The 14,341-nt window shown below is 38.2% G+C and overlaps 1 protein-coding gene across 6 annotated transcripts in view; it reads left to right on the forward strand.

Annotated features, from left to right (window-relative positions):
• Positions 1-173, forward strand: part of tbc1d1 (TBC1 (tre-2/USP6, BUB2, cdc16) domain family, member 1) — a 54,992-nt gene extending 54,819 nt beyond the window's left edge. For all 6 annotated transcript variants that reach the window (XM_034301170.2, XM_034301171.2, XM_053230919.1 and 3 more), the window contains one exon: positions 1-173. This exon is cut by the window's left edge and continues 2,288 nt beyond it. The gene's annotated coding sequence lies outside the window, so the exon portion shown is untranslated.
• The last annotated feature ends 14,168 nt before the right edge of the window (positions 174-14,341 follow it).

Here is a 14,341-nt window from a genome sequence, read left to right on the forward strand (position 1 = left end):
CACACACACGTGGCGCTAAAGCGGCTAACAGTCAGTGAAAGTCAGCGGACGCCGGTTAGCATCGTATCATTCGGTTATTGCATCATTTCTGGATTTTTTTTTTGTTTTTTTGTGTGTATAAACTTTTGTCAATCCTGAATGAACCAAAGACATTAAAGCAATGTGGAATGCTGTCCATTGTGTCGTGTGTGTGTGTGTGTGTGTGTGTGTGTTAGAGAGTTGTGCAAGGCCTCTCTGTCTCTCATGTTGCCCTTTTCAACCCGCACTGTTTTGACAGACTCTAATTGAGGGTTAGGTGGCAGGATAGAAGACTCCGGCGCGAACAAACAATTGAAAAAAATCTCCCCTGGACAACAGACCTTTCGCGCTCTCAGGTCTTCTGGAATATTCCAGCGTGCACGAGGGGATTTCTGAAGTTTGTCCTTCACCATGGCCAGAAACTTTCGATTTTTTTTTTAATATTGAGTGTTTTACTGATGGGCATCATAAAGAGTGATTTTTACTGGTGGATACTTTTTTAAAAAAACTGTACAAATGTCTGTATGTGTCACTGTATAGTTTGAAGAATTTATAGCTTGTGGTACCTAATATTAAAATACAAAATATATTATATATAAAATAATAAAATCCACTACCAAATAGCAAATAAATAAATTTAAAAAGCATAAAAGACTTAAATACTCCTTTATGTCCAAACATAAAAATCGATACAAAAATCTATACAAAAAAGTGCAAAAGTTTGTGCACCCGGAAGACATTTGACGTGTATTTGGTTTCATAGATTTTCCCTCATTATCACAAGTAAAAAAAAAATATATATATTCAAAAGGTCAGTTAAAATTGGGGGAAAATATAAAAAAAAATCTAATTCAGTTCAAAAAGTTTGCACACCCCCTTTCTAAAAAAAAAAAAAGGATTCATGATTCAGTAGATTCATCAGGCTGCAGATGTTGACAAAAAAGTCGGGAAAATGTCCAGTTGACTTTTGCAAAGCAATTTTTCCTTGATGTGAACGTCTAAGGAGACATTCTGACCATCAGTGGGAAGTATTAGTGTTTAGTAATGAAGAAATTAGCTTGTATGGATGATTTTCTTTAAATTTTTTCCTCAGCAACAAACATGGACGTGGAAACGAAGCAAAATACAGTTGAGTGTAAAAACTGTCTAAATGTTAGCCAAAGACTTGCTGCTGTTTCACCGAGAGCGCAGACATGATGCGCTAAAATATTATCAGGATAGAATCAAGAAATGCGGCTACACAGAATCGTTCATTTCCCAGAAGTCATGTCAGTCTATATATATATAAGACCGCAGCGCTGTTAAATTCTCGATTCTGATTGGTCAGAATTTTCTATAGCACCAGCTCTGACTGCAGTGTCGGCTGTAATTCAAATCACAGGTTTAGGTTAATGCACGCGTTCTGACGTCATCGTTTCTATAGTAACAACTTGTATGGCGGACGATCTATATCAACTAATAATAAACGCATTAAAAGTGTTTTGTTATTTAACTAAGAAAAACGCATGTAATCGTTTATATGGTGCACTTTTCATTGAGGAGATGTTTGTTTCACAATTATGGAAGGAGTCTCCAGTGTCAGCACTTTGTAACAGTCAGTTTTCGGAGTTAATGCTTTGTGGTTTCTCAGTAACATGATCAGCTGCGTTATTTTAGTCTTATTAACTTAGAGCGAGGAGAAAAAGAAACTGCTGAGGCTGGTGAGGGAACGACTTGCTGTTACATGCTGCTCTACTGTAACACACCGGGAACGATCTTGTTTCTCAGACATCATTGAATGTAACTATTAGGGGATATAAAATATACAACGTGTCATTCTTAATTAATAAAAAAATTGTAATAGTTGGCAAATCACTGTAGTATAAGAGGAATAAAACACTTCAGGGCTTGCTGATTTTAATCAAATAATCAACTTCGGGGTGGTAACAGTAATTCCGCCTCATTACATCACTCCGTTGTTTAAGTTCTTACGTAAATCACTTAACTAGCTAACTAGCTTCTCATACAAATTAGCTACCTTTTTTTTTTTTTTTTTTTTTTTAGGTTTCCAAGCAACAAAAACATGGGACCGGGCAACACGAAGAAGCTTTCAGGTGAACTAGCTAATAAATGTATAATTTAGAATAGTATAATAATATAAAAAGTACGTAAAACTTTTGTCTTCTTCTTCTTCTTCTTCTTTTTTTTTTAAATATATATATAAACACCACTGTTGCTGTTGTTGAGCCATGGATGACTTGTTTCACGGCTGAGTTCCATAACCGCTGCTCTAACAGTCTGTATGCAAATGTGAACAGTTTGAGAAATGTGAGACACTGAACTCAAACGTGTGTAACAGTTACTGTTTATTCAGCTTTCCTTTTAGAAGCGTGTGCACTGAACGAACCTGTCAGTGAGCAGAAATCAACATGTTTCAACTCAGCAAGGTGATGTTAACACAAACCCTTCTGCTTGTCTGTTTTTTATATCATTATCTCACACACACTTTGTCTCGTTATCCTTATGAGGACCTTATGAGGACCTGATAGAATTATTAATGCTATGCTACACCGAAATCTAACCTTAACCTTCACCTCAGTAACCAAAATTAAACCTTTTGTCTCTTTTAGTTTTTCAAATAAAAGCTGAAGTTTTTGGGAGAAAAGGTGGGGACCAGCCAAATCAGTCCCCACAAGGTCAGAACTATCAGATATTCCTATCTTTGTGGAGACATGTGGTCCTCACTAAGATATGTAAACACTCCTACACACACACAAAGGTGAAAGTTTGCATCTGTACAGCGATGGAAAAGATTCTTCCCGAAGGCAGATTAGCTGTAAACTGTAAATCTTGTTGTGTCTGAACAATTTTACAAGCTGATAAGTGAGAAATGGAGTGTGTGTGTGTGTGTGTGTGTGTGTGTGAGGGAGGGAGGAAGAGTTGAGGAAATAGTGAGGCTATAAATTGTGCAAAAGAACACACAATTATTATTAATAAAACACTAATAATAACTATTTATATTACAGTCACCATTGCTGTATGAAAAATATTAACACCTCGTCAGGTTGTAGTGGTGAAGCCGCATTGTTATATTTGTACTTATACCACTGGTTTTTTTTTATTATTGAAGTGTGAAATTCTTAGCGTAAATTATCGTGATGAAAATTCTGAGACATTTAAGAACGGGATTTTTTTTGACCACTCGTCAAATACAGAACCTCATTATTTATTTATTTTTCCTCCCCAAATTTGGTCTCGCCGGTTCCCACCTGCTCGCCCCTACATCCGACAGCTAGCAACCGGGGAGGGTGAAGGCTAACACGCGCTTCCTCCGAGACACGCGAAGCCAGCCAATCGCATCTTTTTCTAACTGCTGCTCATGCTGCTTCACGTCGCTCGGAGGAACGCGCTATCCGCCGTCTTCCGCATACATGATCTCCCAGGCGCTCGTGATTGGTTAGAGATTGACAGGAGAGAGAATATGCCATCTTTCTCACTTAGAGAGCACGGTCGCGGATGGGTGTGGCCAGAACCAGATTATTCTGTAAACTAAGGGACTTGCAAAATGATCACTTACTGTTTGCTGTAGGCGTCATGTTCATATTGGTCACTATGAATTTTTGTTATTGACATCGACACGCCCCCAACTCGGAAAATCGGGTCTCGGAGAAAAATATGAGTTCCTGAGTTGTAGATACGACATCGTCATGCCACTCAAGCGCACTCACCTCGGATTTACGTTATTTTACAACAGGACTCGATTCTGCTGCAACAGGCAGCAATTTAAACCAGACGACTGGTCTGAGAGTTAACTCTAGTCAGAAAGCGATTGGACTCTGAATCAACTCGGCTGCAGGAAGTGAATCAAACATGCCGTGTGTTTTGGAGTTTATAGATCCGAGCTGCCAAGCTGAACCCAAGCACAGAGCTGTAGCGCTGCAGAAATGTGATGCGTTCTGGAAATTTGGACCAATGAACAATAAGAGAAAGGAAACGCTGGATATAGAGAATGTTTTACACTCAATATTTATATAATTATCTAGTGATTTATTGAAGGGCAGCTATGTGTTTTCTATGAGTTCACGTTTTCAGCCCTGAGCTCAGCCAACATTTTATTATTTTTTTTTTTCGTTTTGATTTGAGTCGATTCGATTTGAGTCGAACTCGACAAATGGACTAATAGGTGCGAAAGGTCCCTAAAGAGCAGGATAAAACCTGAGCTCGTGTACAACTCAAACACCGTAAACCTTTTTCAAAATAAACTTCGATGTTGTGACTTCATTGGGAGAAATATTAGGGAACTTGCTGTGGAATTACAACAAATGGACGATATTTCAATATGTGGGCGCGTGTTTACTTTTGGGAATTTGGCGGCACTGAGGATTAAGAAGATGTTGCAAGACAATGCAGTGGATGGCGTCACCTTTTGTTGAAACTGATTTTATCTTTGCCGATATTTGTCAACTTTCCAATTCGGTTTACACGCATCACACTTCGGAGGTGTGAATGACGTCAGTCGGTTTGTTTGCTTTTTTTTTTTTTTTCTTTTCCCCAGCACTATCAGTAGTACCATGGAACAGGTCCGACAGGAGTATCCAGGGTGAGCAGGATTAAGCTAATAATTTTCTCCATGGCTGCCTCTGTTGTTGAAAAACAGGCAGGTAAACATGTGGGAGGCGTAGCAGTGCCAGGTTCTTCGCATGTACAGAGTGCCTACTGCGCATAGCTGAGCTCATCTACAGCTATCACTTAATCGTATCATCGCTTCAGTAGAACTGCCAATCTATCATCAGGTGCACTTTTGACTTCTGTGCTTTCATTCAGCTTTTCCCTAGAAGCACATGCAATGGATATAAAAAAGTTTACACACCCTGTTAAAATGTCAAGTTTTTATAATGTAAAAAAAATGAAACCAGGATAAAACACCGCTGTCATCAGTGGAATTATTCCGATTAACCCCAAATAAAGATCAGCTGTTTTGTAGCTTTCTGATCGTTTTTCACTTTAGTTCTGCAGGACGTTGCAATTTCACATTAAAGGTGAGAAAAGATCTGACATGATTTATCTTAGTGTTATTCTTTTCCTTCACAAAAATCTGCCGTTTTAACAGCGGTGCGTAGACTTTTTCTATCCAATGTACCTAACGTGCTTCTGTTTTTACAGTTCAGTGTTAGCTCATGATTTTCAACTCCCGAGTAATATCATAAACCTTCTACTTCTTTAAATCACTTTGGATAAAGTGCCTTCTACAGTATATAATTAAATTCAGTTCGATTTTATCTGAATAGCACTTTTAACCTTAGACATGTAATAGTCACTAAGCAGTTTTACAGAAATCCAGATGTTGATTCAGATCCCTAATGAGCAACCAGGAGGCAACAGTAGTAAAGAAAAAGGATGTATGTTCAGTATGATGTTCAGGATGAGCAGATTGTTAATCAGAGTCCTGGAATGAACACGCCTTTGGCAGCTCTTAGATACGACTCTACAATACGCAGGTGTGATGTAAGGGTGAGGCTGGGGCAAAAAACACAAATAACAATAGTGTAGGAGTCATATCATGCAATAAGTCTCACATTTCACTTCCTTAGCTTGTTTGTCTACAACATGGCTTTCGAATGAACCTGTTAATCGTGAAATTGCTGCTTTGGATTAAATTCTTTTCATATCAATCACTCTTGCTTCTAAAAACAGGTGTGTTAAGTACAATACTCAGTTGAATTATTACATAATCTTTTTCGTTTAGTTCCTCTCTCACCCAATGCCAAACATTCCTCTTCAGTGGTATTTTTTTTTTATTTTATGTAATAAAGTTTTTTATACACAGAGAATAACATTCATGGAGATCTTTACTTGTTGTTTGTATGTGAAGGCAAAACACTCATGAGTGGTGTAAATATGCTAATATAAAACAATAACCTTATAAAATTTAAAAGCATATTCAGAAGCATGGTAACGAATAGGCCGGATAAAGATTTATGCGTCTCTACACACTTTTACACGTTTACTCTAATTATATAGTATAATATTTCCCCTTCTCACCTGCTCCTGGGGATGTCAGGACTCGTGCTGCGTCCTCGCTTTCTCGCTTTTGCTATTCTGAGTTCATTAATATGAAATAAAATATTAACGTATATTCGACATAGCTAACTTCTGCAATGTTAACTAAGTCGCTCTATTTATTAAGGTGCAAATATACATCTCTTTCACCACAACACAAGCGCGATTGTTGACATACTCACTTGCGTATCTTGTGTAAATATGTGTAGCAATTTAACGCACAGTGACGTTAAACACATTAACTATCTTAAGGTTCTCTTTAAAACTTTCTGCCGTCAGCGTGATGGTTGCCATGATCTGAATCTCAAATCAAAAAGCCCTCACCGTACATTAAAAAATATTTCCTAATCTAGAAAATCCAGAAGAGTGTTACTCCAAACAGACCTTTCAGTAGGTTTAAGAGGTTTTTAAAACATCAAACACAGGAAATGCGATAGTGTTAGTGTTAGAAATGATGGAAAGGCTTGTTTTCCTGCCTTCTATAAATCATAAAGACTTTTTTTTAACAGGTATAAACTGTCATTCCATCACCAGCCTCTTCTTTTCTCTTTCTTGAAGTAAAAAAACAACGCAGCTTGTCATTTTACAGAGAAACCTCAAAGCGTAAACTCCTCTGTCCTGAAGATATCGGAAAACTTCAAGTTACAGCTTTACCTCTGACTGTTAAAACCGCTGACACTGGAGACTCCTTCCATAAATGGTGTAGAAAACTTCACCATTTGAACAATTCCAGTGACAAATTTTGAAAAATATATTTATACAGAGCGTCCACTGTGCCACCTGTGTAAGTCATTGCTCTAGAAATGATAACGTACTGGAACGAGCGCTTTGATATAAACCTGTAAAAAACTGTCAGAGCTGCTGTTATAGAAAATCAATCAACACCGTGATCAACAAGGAGAAATATTACATAAATCCGCCTGGAAATCAGATTTTGGACAACAGCAATTCGTCTTATGATTGGTCAGATTGTGAGTTCATCTTCAGTGTGCACGTAGCGTATGTGCACGTAGCGTATGTGCACGTAGCGTATGAGGAGGCAAAGGGGTGTGTTTAATTTGGAGCGATATTTTAGGGACAGTGTCTAGTACAGTGAGAGTTTTAATGACCACACACATACACACATACACTCACACAGGAAATGGTCAGGAAGCGGTCATTCACACAGAGGAAATGTATAACACACACACACACACACACACACACATTGCTCTTATCATGACACACCCAAACCTCCCTTGTTGCTCCAGCCCATCCTGAAAAGCCTCTTGATACGTTAAAAAGTGAGAATGTGTGTGTGTGTGTGTGTGTGTGTGTGTGTGTGTGTGTGTGTGTGTGTGTGTGTGTATGTGTGTGTGTGTGTTTCGCTTCAGGGACATGCCTTGGCAGGATGCTGTGCTCCCACCCAAAATGTGGCGCCTGACCCGTCCCGTCCCGTCCCCTCCATCTCTCCCTCTCTGCTTCTGGCCCTGATCTAAACCTTAGCGAGAGATCAAGAGACAAATGTGCTAGCTCACAGACAAAAGGCCGCCCCAGAGCTAAACACAGTCCAAGCACCATTTGGAAGCTGAATCACTTTCTTACTCAGAACTAATGTCTGACTCAGGTTAGGGGGCGTGGCCTAATGTGTGAAGGTGTTTATGTGAATAATGTGACCACATGGAGGTGCATTTCAAACCGTTATCGACTGAAATGGCACGTGAACTAAACACGTGACATCATGTAACTGTAACTGAAAATGAACACCACACGTCATACTTGTGCAAATAAATGAATCATGTAACAATCACATGTAAAAATAATTGAATCATAAATGAATCATGTACAAATCACATTAAAATTAGTGAATTGTACGAATCACGTGAAAATAAATGAATCGTTCGTAAGAATCACATATGAAAAATGAATCATAAATTGTGTAAAAATCATGTGAAAAGAAATTATTGTAAATTGAGAATGGGTAAAAATCACATGAAAATTAATCATAAGTGAATTGTGTAAAACTCACATGTGAAAATAAATGAATCATAAATTAATCGTGTATTTAAAAAAATCCGGATCTGTAGAGGTTTTATTATACATTGTAAATAATGTATAAATCACAAAAATCATATATGAATCATTTGTAATATATAAATGTAAATTAATCATAAATGAATCGTGTAAAAATTACATCAAAATAAATGAATCGTATATAAGAATCACATGAATCATAAATGAATCCTGTGAATCATAAATGAATTCATCATTTAAAAATCACATTAAAATAAATGAATCGTGTAAAAAATCACAAAAATAAGTGAATCTTGTGTAAAATAATATAATATTACTAATAATGGAAGTTCGTGTGACTTTTCTATAAGAGGAATAATAATAATAATACAGTTCACACTTGATTTTGATTTTTTTCCTATTTTATTAAACTTTATGTACAAGTGCATTAGCTACATTTTAGTGTTACTGTGTAAATGTACATTTTTAGGATGTAAGAATTTTAATTAATCTTTTATTTCTGGTTAAAAACACTTATTGTTGTTGTTTTTTATAAATGACAAAAAGCCTTTTTTTATTGCAAACATTCAACCAATGAAATGTTATTAAAATTATTCAGTTGGTTACGTGATCATTAGCTACAGGCTACAAGTGGAGGGGATTACAACACACTTGAGCCTAAACACTAAATAAATAGAGTCATTTTATAATGACTCACGTTCATGATCTAAAGGACGTCATGTACAAATAAAAGGCTTGATGAGATTAAAATCCGATGGTAAATGAAGTGTAATCATGAGTGTATCTCGTCCTTCAGGCTCTTAATCAGCAGTCATTACGTCAGAATCATAAACCCAGTTATATAAATAGCTCCTGCACTCCGAATGGGTGTAACAACATTGGGTGGAAACCTTCTGGGTAAACACATGACTGTGTGTTTACCTCTGGACCTTTTATATAATGATTGGCCCGCTCCGCTGGTGTGGATCACATGACCTACCTGCACCAAGGGATGGGTCGATATGTAAACCAACACCCACACGCCTGCCAAGTCCGGGGTTAACGCCTAATGTTGGCTTTGGAAATGTTTGATGAAGGAGCTGCAAAATAATTCCTCTGTAGTTTCTAGAGAAGTAAGAAGGAAATCCTGAGTTTCTTCAAAATCCCTCGTCTGATGAACTAAAATATTTATTTAATTAAGAAATTCATTAGAATCTGAGCCACCGTTTGAGCTGTTTAAGAAATCTCATGTGTGAAACTGAAACATATCTGACTGAGAAACCATACACACCGAACACAAGCTGTTGTGTGTACTGATCACAACCCAGTCAACCTGCTTAACACATTAAAATACTGATATTTATATAAAATGCTCTCGCGTTTACAGAAAATGGTCTTACAGTCACATTAAAGGCTCTCACACTCATATAAAATTATCCCAACATTACACACTCACATTTATTACATCCTCTCGCATCTACATTATACACTCTCACATCCACTATACACTCTCTCGCATCTACATTATACACTCTCACATCCACTATACACTCTCTCGCATCTACATTATACACTCTCACATCCACTATACACTCTCTCGCATCTACATTATACACTCTCACATCCACTATACAATCTCTCGCATCTACATTATACACTCTCACATCCACTATACAATCTCTCGCATCTACATTATACACTCTCGCACCTACATTACACACTCTCGCATCTATATTATACACTCTCACATCCACTATACACTCTCTCGCATCTACATTATACACTCTCACATCCACTATACACTCTCTCGCATCTACATTATACACTCTCACATCCACTATACAATCTCTCGCATCTACATTATACACTCTCACATCCACTATACAATCTCTCGCATCTACATTATACACTCTCGCACCTACATTACACACTCTCGCATCTATATTATACACTCTCACATCCACTATACACTCTCTCGCATCTACATTATACACTCTCACATCCACTATACACTCTCTCGCATCTACATTATACACTCTCACATCCACTATACACTCTCACATCCACTATACACTCTCTCGCATCTACATTATACACTCTCACATCCACTATACACTCTCTCGCATCTACATTATACACTCTCACATCCACTATACACTCTCTCGCATCTACATTATACACTCTCACATCCACTATACACTCTCTCGCATCTACATTATACACTCTCACATCCACTATACACTCTCTCGCATCTACATTATACACTCTCACATCCACTATACACTCTCTCGCATCTACATTATACACTCTCACATCCACTATACAATCTCTCGCATCTACATTATACACTCTCACATCCACTATACAATCTCTCGCATCTACATTATACACTCTCGCACCTACATTACACACTCTCGCATCTATATTATACACTCTCACATCCACTATACACTCTCTCGCATCTACATTACACACTCTCACATCCACTATACACTCTCTCGCATCTACATTATACACTCTCACATCCACTATACACTCTCTCGCATCTACATTATACACTCTCACATCCACTATACACTCTCTCGCATCTACATTATACACTCTCACATCCACTATACACTCTCTCGCATCTACATTATACACTCTCACATCCACTATACACTCTCTCGCATCTACATTATACACTCTCACATCCGTTACACTCTCTCGCATCTACATTATACACTCTCACATCCACTATACACTCTCTCGCATCTACATTATACACTCTCACATCCACTATACACTCTCTCGCATCTACATTATACACTCTGACATCCGTTACACACTCTCGCATCTACATTATACACTCTCACATCCACTATACACTCTCTCGCATCTACATTATACACTCTGACATCCGTTACACACTCTCGCATCTACATTATACACTCTCACATCCACTATACACTCTCTCGCATCTACATTATACACTCTCACATCCACTATACACTCTCTCGCATCTACATTATACACTCTCACATCCACTATACACTCTCTCGCATCTACATTATACACTCTCACATCCACTATACACTCTCTCGCATCTACATTATACACTCTCACATCCATTATACAATCTCTTGCATTCACATTACACACTCTCGCACCTACATTACACACTCTCGCATCTATATTATACACTCTCACATCCACTATACACTCTCTCGCATCTACATTATACACTCTCACATCCACTATACACTCTCTCGCATCTACATTATACACTCTCACATCCACTATACACTCTCTCGCATCTACATTATACACTCTCACATCCACTATACACTCTCTCGCATCTACATTATACACTCTCACATCCGTTACACTCTCTCGCATCTACATTATACACTCTCACATCCACTATACACTCTCTCGCATCTACATTATACACTCTCACATCCACTATACACTCTCTCGCATCTACATTATACACTCTCACATCCACTATACACTCTCTCGCATCTACATTATACACTCTCACATCCACTATACACTCTCTCGCATCTACATTATACACTCTGACATCCGTTACACACTCTCGCATCTACATTATACACTCTCACATCCACTATACACTCTCTCGCATCTACATTATACACTCTGACATCCGTTACACACTCTCGCATCTACATTATACACTCTCACATCCACTATACACTCTCTCGCATCTACATTATACACTCTCACATCCACTATACACTCTCTCGCATCTACATTATACACTCTCACATCCACTATACACTCTCTCGCATCTACATTATACACTCTCACATCCACTATACACTCTCTCGCATCTACATTATACACTCTCACATCCACTATACACTCTCTCGCATCTACATTATACACTCTCACATCCACATTATACACTCTCTCGCATCTACATTATACACTCTCACATCCACTATACACTCTCTCGCATATACATTATACACTCTCACATCCACTATACACTCTCTCGCATCTACATTATACACTCTCACATCCACTATACACTCTCTCGCATCTACATTATACACTCTCACATCCACTATACACTCTCTCGCATCTACATTATACACTCTCGCATCTATATTATACACTCTCACATCCACTATACACTCTCTCGCATCTACATTATACACTCTCACATCCACTATACACTCTCTCGCATCTACATTATACACTCTCACATCCACTATACACTCTCTCGCATCTACATTATACACTCTCACATCCACTATACACTCTCTCGCATCTACATTATACACTCTCACATCCACTATACACTCTCTCGCATCTACATTATACACTCTCACATCCACATTATACACTCTCTCGCATCTACATTATACACTCTCACATCCACTATACACTCTCTCGCATCTACATTATACACTCTCACATCCACTATACACTCTCTCGCATCTACATTATACACTCTCACATCCACTATACACTCTCTCGCATCTACATTATACACTCTCACATCCACTATACACTCTCTCGCATCTACATTATACACTCTCACATCCACTATACACTCTCTCGCATCTACATTATACACTCTCACATCCACTATACACTCTCTCGCATCTACATTATACACTCTCACATCCACTATACAGTCTCTCGCATCTACATTATACACTCTCACATCCACTATACACTCTCTCGCATCGAAATTATACACTCTCACATCCACTATACACTCTCTCGCATCGAAATTATACACTCTCACATCCACTATACACTCTCTCGCATCGAAATTATACACTCTCACATCCACTATACACTCTCTCGCATCTACATTATACACTCTCACATCCACTATACAATCTCTTGCATTCACATTACACACTCTCACATCCATATTATACACTCTCGCATCCACTATACAATCTCTTGCATTCACATTACACTCTCTCGCATCTACATTATACACTCTCACATCCACTATACACTCTCTCGCATCTACATTATACACTCTCACATCCACTATACACTCTCTCGCATCTACATTATACACTCTGACATCCGTTACACACTCTCGCATCTACATTATACACTCTCACATCCACTATACACTCTCTCGCATCTACATTATACACTCTCACATCCACTATACACTCTCTCGCATCTACATTATACACTCTGACATCCGTTACACACTCTCGCATCTACATTATACACTCTCACATCCACTATACACTCTCTCGCATCTACATTATACACTCTCACATCCACATTATACACTCTCTCGCATCTACATTATACACTCTCACATCCACTATACACTCTCTCGCATCTACATTATACACTCTCACATCCACTATACACTCTCTCGCATCTACATTATACACTCTCACATCCACTATACACTCTCTCGCATCTACATTATACACTCTCACATCCACTATACACTCTCTCGCATCTACATTATACACTCTCACATCCACTATACACTCTCTCGCATCTACATTATACACTCTCACATCCACTATACACTCTCTCGCATCTACATTATACACTCTCACATCCACATTATACACTCTCTCGCATCTACATTATACAAACTCACATCCACTATACACTCTCTCGCATCTACATTATACACTCTCACATCCACTATACACTCTCTCGCATCTACATTATACACTCTCACATCCACTATACACTCTCTCGCATCTACATTATACACTCTCACATCCACTATACACTCTCTCGCATCTACATTATACACTCTCACATCCACTATACAATCTCTTGCATTCACATTACACACTCTCGCATCTATATTATACACTCTCTCGCATCTACATTATACACTCTCACATCCACATTAAATGCTCACATTCACATTAAATGCTCTCGCATTATATACTCTCGCATCCACGATACACTCTCACATCCACATTACACACTCTCGCATCCACATTACACACTCTCACATCCACATTATACACTCTCGCATCCACATTAAGTGCTCACATTCACATTAAATGCTCTCGCATTATACACTCCAGCATCCACATGATATACTCTTGCATCCATTATACACTCATGCATCTACATTACACACTCTTGCATCCACTATACACTCTTATATACTCCCACATTCTCATTATACATTCTAAATGCTCACACATTAAATGCTCTCGCATTCCCATAAGATACTCTCACATTTCCAATTAAATTCTGTCACATTTTACATTCATTGCACTCACATTCATATAACACACTCTTATATCCACTTACAATGCTCACATCT

Source organism: Pangasianodon hypophthalmus, chromosome 28 (assembly GCF_027358585.1).
Source record: "Pangasianodon hypophthalmus isolate fPanHyp1 chromosome 28, fPanHyp1.pri, whole genome shotgun sequence".
NCBI classification, from domain to species: Eukaryota; Metazoa; Chordata; class Actinopteri; order Siluriformes; family Pangasiidae; genus Pangasianodon; species Pangasianodon hypophthalmus.